Below are 14,571 nucleotides of genomic sequence, written 5' to 3'. Positions count from 1 at the left end.
CCAGTTCAAATTTCTGTAAGGTCTTCAGTTAATCCTTCAATTATTTTGGAGGCAAATCCAGTGGAGGCAGAATACAAAGAACAGGTGCGAGCAGGGCCGCTTTTGCCATGAGGCAGAAAATCCAGCCTCAGGCGGCAAATGACCAAGTCCTGACGGGGGTGCAGGGTTGCTGAAAGTAATGTGTGTGATTATGGCTGCCATATGAATCATCCATTACAAGTACAGATCTTCCGCTTGCAAGTCTGTTCTATGTGACACATATCAATTGGATTTGCAACTTTAGGTCACAGATGCCATTGATATGAAGATTGCCGTATACTAGACCTGTTTGTCTGCATTGCTGTTATTATGTGGGGGACCAAGGCACAGCTCTATATATTTTGGAGGTCCCTGCACAGAGCCGCGACCCAGCAGAAGGACTGGGTAAGTAGAAGAAGGAAGCAGCATTGGAATTTCTAGAGGGATTGTATATAGTTAAGCAATCAGGGGGCTGCATATAAATATACTATGGAGGTTGGGGGTTGTATATAAACTGTGGGGAGGGAGCTGCATATAGTCTTTAGGGGGACTGTATATAGACTAGAGAGACTGTATATAGACTGAAGTGAATGTTTATAGAATGTGGGGACTGTATATAGACTGTGGGGTGCTTTGTATGGATGAGTGCTGAATATGAATAGACTGTGAGGGGCTGTGAGGATGTATATTAACTATGGGGGCCGTATATAGAAACGCATTTGGAGAAATGAATTATCTTATGCATACTGTATGTGTTATATTAGTAGGAACATCTGTTTTAAATTGGTAATCCTTATTATTGTAAGGAGACAAAACACGTATTGTTACATACATAAATTACTTATACGTATGTGTCTGGTGATTTGCTTTGCCTTGTGTGTTCTCACCTGGTTTCAAAAGACAATGCATATATATTATTAATAATAAAATACAATATTGATTATAAAAATTATGAGTTATGGGTTAACCAGGACGTACTATAATATCCTGGTGCTGTGGGGTCGGGGGTGTATGGAGAGAGCTCACAGATTGAGCTTTCTCCATACACAGTGGGTATCTCTTACTGCCACAGTGTTGCTACCGAACTTGCCATCCCATGGACGCAGCTATCTTGGATGGATGACCGCCGCTACCCATCTGCACCAGCAGCAGAATGGAGAGAGTAGCTCTGGAGCTCGTTACCTTGTTAGCTCTGTCTGTTGCTGTGTGAGGATGTGTACTGCTGCTGCTCTGAGCTCCAAGCAGGTTCTTTCTCCACCTGGGGCCTGCTCTCTCCCCTCTCAGGGAGGGGGTGAGTTTCCAGGCATGAGCCAGAGCGGCAAGCCCCAGGTTCCTGCTTCCCAGGCAAGGCCAGTGGGGGGCAGGGGTAGCCAGCTACCAGCCACCACTAAGGATGACTCAGGGGAGAGATGTTCCACGTAGAAATACGGCTCCTACTCCCCCTGGGTCTAATGTGAAGTGACAAAATGAGAAGCTGGATGTCCATGTCGGTGCTGGTGAGAGTGGTCCTTCCGGGGCTGAAGCTATGAGTGCTCACGGAGGTAATGCAGGGGGAGGCTGGGCGGTGCAGGGGCCCCCGGGAGTCCTATGCCTCCCGGGTCTAGAGACATGCCTGTGAGTAAAAAGAGGCAACTAAAACCATCAGGAGGCTCTGGGAGGAGCTGCGATGTGCCCGCGCCAGTGTGAACACAGCGCCAAAGAAGCGCAAGATGGATAACCTGAAAGTAGAGATTGCTAAGCTGATTAAAAGAAAGACCTTTATTTGGGATAATAGTTGAGCGTTTAAAGAAAAACTATCGAATGATGACAGATTTGCACAAATGGCTCATAACAGAGAACAAAGGCGGATGGGGTTGCAGCCTGGAAGCCAGGTGGAGGAGGAGAATGATGATGATGACGAGCAGCAGGACACACCTCGCTACCTGCAAGAAGATCAGCAGGCCACGTGCAGTGGGCCCCCTGCAGGACAGTCAGCAGTAACATCTCACTCGGGGGAGGTCAATAACATCGGCAGCCAGGCATAGATCCGGCTCCTCGAGTCCCCAGTTTGCATGGAAAACTTTTCTTTTGGTGATGAGCTCCCACAGAAAGCAGTTGGGGAGAGCGGTCGGAGAAAGGCGAAGAAGACCAGGCCAAAGCAGCAAGAAGAGGTAAGATTAAAAAAAACATCAGGTAACACTATACTACACTCCTCCAGTTGTCATGCTCCACACACCATAAAAAAACTCCCCATAGGTGAACATGTGCGAGCAAGGAGTCTCATACCATTACAACTTAGGGGATACACTAATAAATCTTGCAATAGAGCATTCAACATAGTAAGAAGTAAACCCCGTTCAACATACCTATAGCCGAAACACACAGTGGAACAAAAAAGACCTAAACTCACATTTACTACCGAGTATAGTACTCAGTTTTATGACATTATCAAGGTTCTAAAGAGACATTTACCCATATTGGAACATGACATAGTGCTCAAAGAAGTATTATCAGAAGGTGTTGCTTTTGTTTCGTCCAGAGCTAGAACATTGGGCAATATTTTGTCCCCCAACACCTCCACCAATACCACAAACAAAACGTGGTTACAAACAAGAGGCAGCTATTGCTGCGGTGGCACTAGATGCAACATCTGCAAATTTATCCCTAAAAAACCCCTCCTTTTCTTCTGTAACTACCAACTTCTCCTACCACATTAAAACCTATATGAATTGTGAGAAATCACACGTGGTTTACCTTATACATTGTACCAAATGTTCTCTTCAGTACGTAGGCTGCACTGTCAGAAAACTAAAAGACCGTATCAGTGAGCATGTAACAGGAGCAAATCCTGCTACCATGTCACACGCCCAAATAGAGGAGGTAACTGGAAAAAATTACTATTAATGCGAGAAGCGTTCTGGATATTAAACCTGGACACTCGCTTTCCCAAGGGACTCAATTACAAACAGGATCTGTTGTATATACACTGACAAGCAAATTCCAATGCACATATACTGGCATATAGTTGCTCACCATTAAACTACCTGTTACCATTCACAGAAACGAGCATAGGACACACCTCCCATAGGGCGTGGGATTCCCACAAAGGAAGCCTGCCGACACACACGGCATTCACTCTCATTTAAGATTGGAGCGGACCACAGCAACTTAGGTATGACTAAGGGCTAACAAGAGAAAGTCCGAAACGTGTTACTGCTGTATCTTTTTGGTCTGTCCTGTGCGTTTACCATTCATGTTACTTCCATGTTTTCTCAATATGGACTTTTTTGCCCTTTTTAAAGGTATGAAGAATAAATTTCTGGATATGTTTTAACAGCTGTTTTTCCTTTGGATCTATTATGTGTTGGATGCTGGATTCCCCTACTTTGTTTTCCTGCCATTGTTTGCTCCAAGATTCATCTTTACCCCCCTCCCTGTAACCCCCACCCCCCCTTGGCAAAGCGCAGGGTCAGCTCACTGTGCAAGACCTGGTACCCAACCCCCCCCTCCCCGAGTTCTGCTGTGGACCCGGTGCAAAGGTGCAGGGAGATTACAGTTAAACCTGATGTGGCGATGGGCTCCGTCTCTGTTTGTGGTAACAGTGGGGGAGGCATCGGCCGGAAGGCCGGACAGTAAGGACGCCTCGGCTGTAGTGATAACATCAAAATCCACTGCTGTGGTGTGCCCCCAGTGGGTGGGGGGGATAGCCTGGCACTGGTGGCAGCTTCCGGTGCCTCAGCGCCTCTCCATGCTGTTGCTGCTGATCACTTAGGTGGGGGTAGCAGCAGTGTGGAGGAGTCGCTTAGGCTGAGGGCTCCGGACCTCCCAAACAAAAAGTACTCTTTTGTGTCAGTATTGGGGATAATCAAAAGCCACAAAAAGAACAGAGGCATGAAAAATAGATCAAGCAAATAATATCTTTATTAATAGAAAAATACACCACAAAACATGCTTAACAACCTTTAAAAATTGCCCTCGGGAAAGTGCTGGACACATGATAATGTGCACTGTTCCCGGAACTCCAGCTCCCCCTACTGGCCACAATATAGTATACAACAATGTACAGAAATAAATATTATAAATGGTGAGCTAATTATCATTAGCTCACCATTTATAATATTTATTTCTGTACATTATCATTAGCTCACCATTCGGATCCTGATCTTCTACCGGGGGCAACCTAAGGTGTCACAGGTGCGGTGATTTCAAAGCAAACTGCACCGTGCCTAAGTGTGTGTTGTGTGGGGGTGTCGTCCATCTCGCTGCAATCCATACAGAGCAGATAAGGTGTAACCTGTGTGGGGATCTCGGTCACCCGTACAGTAGTTGTCCTCTTTCCTTCGCTAATGCAGGCTCAGCCTTAGCGGATGAAGGCCATGAGACTGAATCTGCTGGGGAAGGGACTAACAGAGGCGGAGGAATGGTGGGGGGGGGCGAGGGAAGAAAAACAGGAAACAGATGCCTCAGGCCGTGTTGAAGACAACATTTTATTTTTGCAGGAGACCATGAGCCTTCCTATTGGTCTCTTGCGGCCGAGCCGTATAGTGGAGTGGTGGTCCTTTTTACTGCACAGGTAGAATGCCAACAAGTTATTGAGTTAGAAATGGGGAGACATGGGCCTTCCTAATGGTCTCTTGCGGCCGAGCCATATAGCGGAGTGGCGGTCTTTTTTACCGCACATGTAGAATGCCAAGGAGTTATTGGGGCAGATTTATCAAGTGTCTGAAAGTCAGAATATTTCTAGTTGCCCATGACAACCAATCACAGCTCAGCTTTCGTTTTACCTGTGCTCATGCATATTTTAAAGGGGAGCTGTGAATGGTTTCCATGGGTAACTAGAAATATTCTGACTTTCAGTTTAATGTTTTCATACATTTAAAAAAATTAAAACCTCCTGTACAAAATTTTTTTTGGAGGGGGGGATTTTGCCATCTTCTGGCGCTAATAACTTTTTCATACTTTGGTATACAGAGCTGTGGGTGGTGTACTTTTTTGCGGATTATGATGACGTTTACAATGTTATCATTTTTAGGACTGTACGACTTTTTGATCACTTTTTATAGAATTTTTAATTTTTTTTTTAAATGGCAAAAAAGTGCCATTTTCAACTTTGGGCGCGATTTTCCGTTACGGGGTTAAGCGCAGTGAAAAACCGTTATCATATTTTGATAGATCGGGCATTTTCGGATGCGGCGATAACTAATGTGTTTATGATTTTTGCTGTTTATTTATATTTATATCAATTCTAGGGAAATGGGGGTGATTTGAATTTTTAGGTTTTTTTATTTTTACTATTTTTCAGACTCCCTTGGGAACTTTAACCCTAGGGTGTCTGTACGATCCTATCATATACTGCCATACTACAGCGCGCCGCCGTCTTTTTGAAGCCGCCGGCACCTTTGCCGGCGGCGATCAACGGTAAAACACCCGCGATCGGTGCCAGCATCGATCGCGGGTGTTACCGGTAAGCCTTTGCTGCAATATGCCCTTACCCCTCTCCATGTACCGGGACCCGACATGTGACGTACTATTACGTCACATGTCGGTAAGGCTTGGTTCCCCTCATGACTAAGGCATTTAATGAGTGTCTTTCCTCGGGCCCTCTACCGAAGTCAATGAGGAGATCGGCCTTGATCTTCCTGTCAAAGGGTAAGGATTAGAGATGAGCGAACACACTCGTCCGAGCTTGATGCTCGTTCGAGCATTAGCATACTCATAACTGCTCGTTGCTCGGACAAATACTTCGCCAGCTCGAGAAAATTGCATCTCCCTCCGTTTTGATTTTTGGCGGCCAGAAAAAGAGCCAATCACAATCCAGGAGACTCTGCACTCCACCCAGCATGACGTGGTACCCTTACACGTCGATAGCAGTGGTTGGCTGGCCTGATTAGGTGACCCTGGAATAGACTAGCCCCTGCCCGCGCTGCTCGTATCATTCTCTGTCTGGATGCCGTTAGGGAGAGAGCTGCTGCTGGTCAGGGATAGCGTTAGGGTGTTATATTAGCTTACTGTTAGCAGGAGTGAGTCTACAAGAACCTAACAGCCCTTGTTTGGGTTAGAATAGCGTTATATTTTTTTTTGTTTTGTTTGCTTGTGGCTGGCCTTACAGGCACTAGTAGTGCAGTTAGTACCATATTGTGAGGAATTTGCAGGGAGACTTGGGAATGTTATATTTAGCTCTTAGTGACACACATATCCATCTCAAACACCTAAGTGGGACAATTTATTAGGGGTTTGATTGAATTAGGCACAGTCTGACGATTTTTTTTTTTTCAAAACTTAAAGTGACTTAAAATCCAGTTGTGTGCTGTCAGTGTAGGTTAGAAACTAGGCATACAAGAACCCAACCTGCTTTCTTAGGGCTACAATAGCGTTATATATATTGTTGATTTGCTTGTGTCTGGTCTTGCTGGCACTAGTAGTGCAGCTAGTACCATATTGTGACGAATTTGCAAGGAGACTTGCGAACGTTATATTTAGCTCTTAGTGACACACATATCCATCTCAAACACCTAAGTGGGACAATTTATTAGGCATTTGATTGTATTAGGAACAGTCTGCTTTTTCTTTTTTTTTTTACTTTTCTTTTTTTTTGTAACTGAAAGTCATCAGGCACAGCACAAAATCCAGTTGTGTGCTGTCAGTGTAGGCTAGAAACTAGCCATACGAAAACCCAACAGGCCATCTTAGGTCTACAATAGCGTTATATATTTTATTTTTTGTTGATTTGCTTGTGGCTGGCCTTGCTGGCACTAGTAGTGCAGCTAGTACCATTTGTGACAAATTTGCAGGGAGTCTTCCGAACGTTCTGATTAGCTCTTAGTGACACACATATGCAACTCAAACACCTAAGTGGGACAATTTATTAGGGGTTTTATTGAATTAGGCACAGTCTGCTTTTTCTTTTCTTTTTTTTTTTTTTTCAAAACTAAAAGTCAACAGGCACAGCACAAAATCCTGTTGTGTGCTGTCAGTGTAGGTTAGAAAGTAGCCATAGCAATAGGATAGCATCGTTTTTAATTAAAAAAAAAACAAAAACACAAAAAAACACAAAAAAAACACAAAAAATTTTTACAGTTTCACTTTAATTTTGAAAATGTTGAACCCGAGGGCTAGGGGTAGAGGACGAGGGTGTGGGCGTCCAACAACTGCAGGGGTCAGAGGCCATGGTCCTGGGCGGGGTGAGACACCACCTGCTGATGAGGGAGCAGGGGAACGCCGCAGAGCTACACTCCCTAGGTTCATGGCTCATGTTACTGGGACTCGTGGTAGAGCACAGTTGAGGCCAGAACAGTGCGAACAGGTGATGTCATGGAATGCAGACAATGCTTCTAGCCATTTTTCCACCAGTCAGTCTTCCACGCAGTCCACCCATGTCACCGAAATCAGCACTCCTACCGTTCCTCCCCCTCAGCCTCCTTCCCCCCAGTCTGCCCCCTTCCAGGAATATTTGGCATTTGAACCGGCATACTCTGAGTAACTGTTTTATGGACCCTTCCCAGAGTCACAAACCACTTGTCCGGTTGCTGCTGAGCTCTTTTCCGATGCCCAGGTTTTCCACTGGTTGCAGTCTGTGGGTAATGATGACATTGTTGACGTAGTGGAAGAAGTGTGTAAAGAGGTGTCGGACAATGAGGAGACACAGTTGTCAGACAGTGGTGAAGTTGTTGTCAGGGCAGGAAGTCCGAGGGGGGAGCAGACTGAGGGATCGGAAGTTGATGAGGTGACAGACCCAAGGATTCATAGGTCGGATGAACACAGTGCTTCTGAGACGGAGGCGAGTCCTCGACAAGAACAGGTTGGAAGAGGCAGTGGTGGGGCCAGATGGAGAGGCAGGGCCAGAGCTGGTGCATCAGCGCCAAATGTTTAACGTAGTGAAGCTGCCGTGGCGAGGGCTAGATTTTCGGAAGTCTGGAGGTTCTATAAAGAAACACCGGATGACCGACGGATTGTGGTGTGCAACCTGTGCCACACCAGGATCAGCAGGGGTTCCACCACTACCAGCTTAACCACCACCAGTATGCGCAGGCATATGAATGCTAAAGACCCCACTCAATGGAACCAAGGCCATTCACCTCCAGCCGGGCCCACCACTGCTCCTTCCCCTGTGTCATCTGCTGCCTTTGCTAGTCAGCCCCCTGCCCAGGACCCTTGCCCAAACACCTCCCGTGCGAAAACCACACCTTCGCCTCCAAGATTCTCCACAGCATCCACCAATGTCTCCATGCACAGCGTTCAGCTCTCCATACCCCAGACGCTGGAGCGCAAGAGGAAGTACAGTGCAACCCACCCACACACCCAAGCCCTCAACGTCCACATCTCCAAACTACTTAGTCTGGAGATGCTGGTAGAGACCGAGGCCTTTCGCAACCTCATGGCGGCGGCTGCCCCTCGGTATTCGGTCCCAAGTATAATTTTCCCAATGTGCCGTCCCAGCCCTTCACCAGCACGTGTCAGACAACATCATCCGTGCCCTGACCAATGCCGTTTCTGACAAGGTCCACCTGACCACGGACAAGTGAACGAGTGCTGCCGGGCAGGGCCACTACATATCGCTGACGGCACATTGGGTTAACTTGGTGGAGGCTGGGACCGAGTCTGACCATGGGGCTGGTCATATACTGCCGACGCCAAGGATTGTGGGGCCTACCTCGGTCCAGGTCTCTCAGGCCTACTACGCCTCCTCCCACCCCTCCTCCACTTCCTCCTCCGAATTTCCATCCATGGGCATGGCGCCATCAGTCGGTAGCTCTAGGCACAGCAGCAGTGCCGTCGCTAAGCGACAGCAGGCGGTGCTCAAACTGCTGATCCTAGGTGATAAAAGGCACACCGCCCAAGAGCTGAAGCCAGGCATGGTTGTGTGTGACAACGGCCGTAACCTGGTGGCGGCTCTGCAACTCGGCAGACTGACACATGTGCCATGCCTGGCCCATGTGTTAAATCTTATAGTTCAGCGTTTCCTCAAGACATACTCCAATCTGTCTGATTTGCTCACGAAGGTGCGCCGCATCCGTGCGCATTTCAGGAAGTCCAGCACAGATGCTGCCACTCTCAGGGCAGCGCCTCCAACTGCCCGCTAATCGACTGTTGTGCGACGTGCCCACGAGGTGGAATTCAACATTAACCATGTTATCCAGAGTTTACCAGCAGAGCAGAGCGATTGTAGACTGCCAGATGTCAACTTCCACCAGAGTAACTTTGAGGAGTCAACACAAATGGTCAGTGGCGATGCCGCCATCATCAGCCTCACCATCCCGCTGCTTGGCCTGTTGAAAAACTCTCTGGTCAGCATGAAGTCGGAAGCTTTGCGCTCGTCATAAAAGACGGGGGAAGAAGATTCCCTTGTTGATAGCCAAAGCACCCTCAGGTCTGTTTCTCAGCGCATATCGGAGGAGGTGGAGGAGGATGAGGAGGAAGAGGAGGAGAATGTTGGCGAGACAGAAGAGGGCAGCATTTCTCAGTCCTTCACTGTTCAGCCTGTATGGGCAGAAGAAGAGGAGTTGTAGGAGGAGAAAATGGACAGTCAGGCCCGTGAGGGGAGTGAATTCTTGCGAGTTGGCGCATATGGCAGATTTCTTGCTAGGCTGCCTATCCCGTGACCCTCGCGTTCAAAGAATTTATTCCAGCATCGATTACTGGGTATTCATTCTCCTGGACCCACGGTACAAGCAAAATCTTTACACTTTTATTCCCGGAGAGGAAAGGAGTGTGAGAATGCATGAATACCAGCAGGCCCTGGTGCACAAGCTGAAACAGTATTTCCCTTCTGACAGCGCTAGCGGCAGAGGGGGTAATTCTGCAGGACAAGTAGCGAGGGAGAGTAGGCGAGCAGGCAGCTTGTCCAGCACTGGCACGGGTACGCTTTACAAGGCCTTTGCCAGTTTTATGTCAGCAAGACACTGTCACCTGTCCCCAGTCTCGGCATAGTAGGGCTGATCTTTACAGAAAGATGTTGAGGGAGTACGTAGCTGACCATACCATCGTCCTAAATGATCACACAGCTTCCTACAACTACTTGGTTTCAAAGCTGGACATGTGGCACGAACTGGCACTGTACGCCTTGGAGGTTCTTGCCTGCCCTGCCTCTAGCGTGTTGTCTGAGCGAGTTTTTAGTGCAGCTGGTGGCATCATCACCGATAAGCGTACACGCCTGTCGACTGACAGCGCTGACAGGCTGACGCTTATCAAGATGAATAAAGCCTGGATTTCTCAGGATTTCCATTCTCCACCATTCCAAGCTCAACCTGAATAATGTATGCACTCCTGCTCCTCATTTTCCTCCTTCTCCTCCACTTTGTACACTAAAGCAGAGGAAACTGGCTATTTTTTGCCAGGGCCAACTGGCTCTACCTATAGTACTCTATGTATTTATTTTTTCTGGAGGGCCACCTACCCAGTCCTCTATTTTAAACAATTTTTGGGAGTGCCACATACAGGCACTCAATCTATTTAATTTTTCTGGAGGACCACCTACCTGCTCCTCTGGTTTGAAAACTTTTTTGGACTGCCACATACAGGCACTATCCAATTTTAATTGTCTCCATAGCAGCCTCCACACGTCGTCCATATAGCTGCCTCCATACATCGTCCCCTTAGCAAACGAGCTGTATCAGCCAGAATTTTGGGTTGTTTTCATGGCTTCCACATCAAACTTGTTAACTTTGTCGCCACCCTGCTGTGTTATCCACAAAATATACTGGCAAACTTTTATCATTTACCGATATTATTTCTACGCTTCTTGCGCATCTATTTACATTCCCCTCACCCGCCATAACCAAGCTAATTACTTATAAAAGCAGTGTTTGGTGTTGGGGAGCCCTCCACCCCCTCCACCATTATTCCATTACCCCACTGATTGACCTTTTTTTCCACCGACTGGAACATCACGGTTCCGCGTGTAGCGTAATGTATCTAGGCTTTATGTAGGATTTATTTACTCTTTCATCTCATGTACCTTGATTGTATTTATCCACTTGTCTATATTTTGGACTAGCCAGCATACACGGTCAGGTGTTTACAGGTTACTTTGTCAGTACCACATCCATTGTGTGAGGGGGTGTTGTTGGTATATACTTACCTGTGTAACCAACTTTGTATTTCTTGTATGTATTTGGTACTTTTTAATTGATTTTAATCTTGAGTTCTTCTTGTATGCCATATGTGCAAACCCAATAAAGATTTTTTCTATTGTTTTGTACCTTGCATTATGAGACACTGATTTTGTTCTTGATTCATGTATTATAAGAACAGTACTACATTTGATCTTATACAAAAGGTTCTTAGAAGTGCTGTTTGCAGCCCCCGCCTGCTTTGAAAATTATAATTTTTTCAAAGTAAACGCTTCTGGACCCCAGGCCCATTTTGGTTTGGGAGGAGCCAAGAGACAGGGGCTTGGACAGGCGAAAGCTTGCCTGGCAGCGGACCGCCAGTTCCATCCCAAGATTAGGCAGCCTCAGAGGCATCCATGCATACTGCCCCTGCTGTTTCCTGTCCATTTCGCCTCCATGATCCTCCACAGCGTCCACCAATGTCTCCATGCGCAACTTCCAACTCTCTATACCCCAGACGCTGGAGCGTGAGAGGATATACAGCACATCATCCCCTTATAAAACGAGCTGTGTCAGGCACAATTTTCAGATGTTTCACCAGATACATTATGGAACTCGCGCATCTGTCGCCACCATGCTGGACACCTGGAGTTTCAATCATAGCAGCGCAATATGGATGCCCCATACTGTCACTCTTAATCATGGAAGTCGTCTCCATGGCTGCCTCCACATCAAACGAGCTGTGTCAGGCTAATTTTTCGGATGTTTCACCAGATACGTTATGGAACTTGGTCACTATGTCGCCACCATGCTGTGTTATCGACTAAATATACCGTCAACCTTTTGTTCACATAGGAAATCATTTCAGCGCTTCTTGCTCACCTCCTTTGGTTCCTCTCTGCCAACCATTGGTTTGAAGCCTGAGTCCATTTGGGGAATGTCGCCATGCCACTCTCTAGCCTGCCGCTGCTGCCGCTGCCTCTGCCTCTGCATGCCGTCTTCTATAGTGTCAGGGTCAATTATTGGATGTTTTAGATGCTATCTAGCCTCATTCGGTCACTCTGTCATGGCCATGCTGTTGCCCATAATTTTGGCATAATGGTGCGATTAAGCAGCCTCAGAGGCATCCATGCATGCTGCCCCTGCTGTTTCCTGTCCATTTCCATGGTGTTTCCATCATTTTCTGAGGTTTCCAGGTGTTTGGTCAAGCTTCCCTGTGCAGACCCTTGGTTCCCTTGAAAAATGCTCGAGTCTCCCATTGACTTCAATGGTGTTCGTTATTCGAGACGAGCACTCGAGCATTGGGAAAAGTTCCGTCTTGAATAATGAGCACCCGAGCATTTTAGTGCTCGCTCATCTCTAGTAAGGATCGATCTCGTGTTGAGAACTGGTATCCCATAGCGCTTCTCAATACAAACAGAAAGGTTTTGGCATAGGTGCTGTTTAATTGAGTGGTACACCCCGGCTTCTTTCAGGGACCCAGCACTGCTTTGTTCCAGGCCGCAGTACATTTAGTGCATTTATGTGCTCTGTGTCCGGGAGGCAGTGGAGCAGGGCAGGGCTATTAACTGGAAGGGGTACTCGCTGTCCTTGGATCAGGCAAATGCGTTTGATCGGGTTAACCACGAGTACCTCTGGTCTTTTCTCCTGAGGTATGGCCTGCTGGGGGAATTTGTTGATTGGCAGTTTTGTATGCAGGGGCAGAGAGTTTCCCGCTTGTGAACGGTTGGATTGGCCGCTCTTTTGACAACGGTCTGGTGTTCACAAGGGTTGTCCTCTGAGCCCACTTCTGTACATGGTCGCGATCGACCCATTCCGTAGGAGTGTTGATTGTGGGCCATTGGTGGGAGTCGGGATGGATCGGGCAGCACCGGTAAGCCACTCTTAGAGTGGTAGCCTATGCCGATGATGTCACCGTTTTCATGTCCTCGGGAGGGGAGGTGCAATGGGTGATGTCAGAGGTTGACCACTACTCTTCTGAGTCCAAGATCAACCGGGATAAGTGTGAGAGTCTCTGGCTGGGAGAGGGAGGTCCGGACTTTGATCTCCAGGACACTCTTCCAGGTCCCCGAGACTCTGCCAAAGGGAATTACCCCATGCAAAATTGGGACGGCAGGCTTAAGATCACTGCTCAGAGAGTGGACCAGAGGAAGGGTTGGTCTTTGACCCTCATAGAAAGGGTTAATCTGATCAAAACCTTCCTGCTCCCGCTGCTGAGATATCTGGGCAGTGCATGCATCTTGAAAGAACCTCTCTGGACTTGGGTCTACAGTCTGTTCTTCCAGCTGTTATGGGGGAATAGGCTGAATCTTATCAAGAGGGAGATTACTTACTGTACAAGGAGATATGGAGGGTTGTGTATGGTCAACCCTGCGGTATTCCTAGTGAATACGTTTCTTAAGATCAATGTTGCAAACCTCGGGAAAGAGAGGACTTTGCCATGGGTATACTCCTGTAGGGGATGGTTTAGGCTTTTCTTCCAGGAATAGGAGACAGGAGGGCAAGTGAAAGATCTTCACACACCACACAAGCATCTTCCGGCTTATGCTTCCCTGGTTCTGAATGCGATTTGATGGTGGGGTCTGGGAATGTGGGAGATCAGGACCATGTCGAGGAAAGTACTTGACAAGAGGGTTCTGTTGACCCAAATCCAGAAGCCTCTGGCCCTCAGGGTTTGCCCAAGTCAGGATCTGAGGGTGGGTATGAGTCTGTTGAATTCTATCAGGATCCCCTTGAAGTTTTGGGACTTGATTTGGCTCTGCTTCCATGGAAAGCTGTGTGTGAGGGCCATTCTAAAGTGTAGGAGCTCTGAGGAAAGGGGTTGTCCACTGGAGGAGTGTGGTGGCCTGCTGGAGAGCATGGACCACTTCCTGCTTCAGTGCCCCTTTAACACAGAGGTGTACAACCGGGTGGGCGCTTCCATCCATTGGCCCGGGTTGGCCGGTCTCTCACATGCGGAGTGGGCCTATGGAGCATTCAGAGGCCTTTGTGGCCGTGACCGCTGCACGTTATTCCTAGTTAGTCTAGTGGTTAGGTACCACACGAGAAACGCACTGTGCTTAATTTCGACTCGTAAAATCCTCCCGGTGGATGAGGTGGTTAGGAACATTCTGCGTGATCTGGTGAAGGTGCGTTCTCTGGAGTATGAAGGGCTGGGCATGGGGAGGGCCTCTCTCCTTTGGAGGGGGTTCTCCTTTAGTGTCCCTTAGTCTGTCATCTCCAGTCCTGGTGTTGGGCTGATGCTGCACAGTAGATTTTTGATTTGTGTTGAGTATGTAGTGATGTAGGGCTTGCAGGCGCCAAACCTGGGCTTTATGTGGTTTGTATTGATGTTGTTCAGCTTCTATTTGTATAATGTTTTCTTCAATTTATGTTGTAATTAATATTTATATTGTATATAGTGTATATATTGCATATATTGTATATTGTGGGGTTTGGGACATAGTGTTAGGTTGGGAGGGGGGTGATGGTGGTGGGACTTATGAACTGACCTTGGACACTGGTCTGGACTACTTAATGCAAATTT

This window comes from Engystomops pustulosus, chromosome 2 (genome assembly GCF_040894005.1).
Source record: "Engystomops pustulosus chromosome 2, aEngPut4.maternal, whole genome shotgun sequence".
Classification (NCBI taxonomy): Eukaryota; Metazoa; Chordata; class Amphibia; order Anura; family Leptodactylidae; genus Engystomops; species Engystomops pustulosus.
The sequence above is the reverse complement of the archived record's forward strand: the minus strand, read 5'-3'. Positions refer to the sequence as shown.